This window comes from Artemia sp. Qi Xiang Cuo, chromosome 8 (genome assembly GCF_049724085.1).
Source record: "Artemia sp. Qi Xiang Cuo chromosome 8, ASM4972408v1, whole genome shotgun sequence".
Lineage (NCBI taxonomy): Eukaryota > Metazoa > Arthropoda > Branchiopoda > Anostraca > Artemiidae > Artemia > Artemia sp. Qi Xiang Cuo.
In genome coordinates this window covers 71,932,016-71,932,706 of record NC_142801.1, presented here as the reverse complement: position 1 = coordinate 71,932,706, position 691 = coordinate 71,932,016, and positions in this window count along the sequence as shown.

Genomic DNA, 691 nt, shown 5'->3' with positions numbered 1-691 from the left:
GTCTTGCAGCTTGCATTAATATACCTTCGCTATATCTTGCCCTCTTTTCAGAAGGGGGGGTATTGCATGTGTCCACTTACTTGAAAAAAAATGAATTTTTGGTTTTGAAAATAATTAAGTTTATTTTAGGAATTTAAATTAGTGTAAAACATTTTTTTTCAATATATCTAAGCACTTTTCCAAAAACATCACTAAAAAGTTTAAATGATAATTATAAAAATCAAACCTTAAATGCAGAGTGGCCTGGAAGTTTTTACAAAACAACCACAAAAAAAAAAAGCCGCCGTAAGTTTCAACCTATAAGAGAATTATTTAGAGGTTTCAGCTCCTAAAAACAATAGGCTTCTAAGTATATAAGTACCCTTAGTTCTAGTGTAAGGAAAGAATTTCTTCCTTAACTTAATGACAAGACAATTTGTTTTTTTATTATAATAATGAGAAAATTTTTACTCACCAGAAATTGCTTTGAATTATCCATTTTCTATGTAAATGCTTACAAAAAATGTCAGTTGTTTTATGTTCAATAAACTATTCAAAACTGTTGAGGAATCTAATTTGAAACTTGAATATATACAAAAAAATAATTGGTATCTAAAAAGATACACCGGTTTTTCCGACACGGATCTAACCTAAAAAAAAACTTGTATATCATGAATTTGAAATTCAGTTAATTTTGTCAGAAAAAACTTGA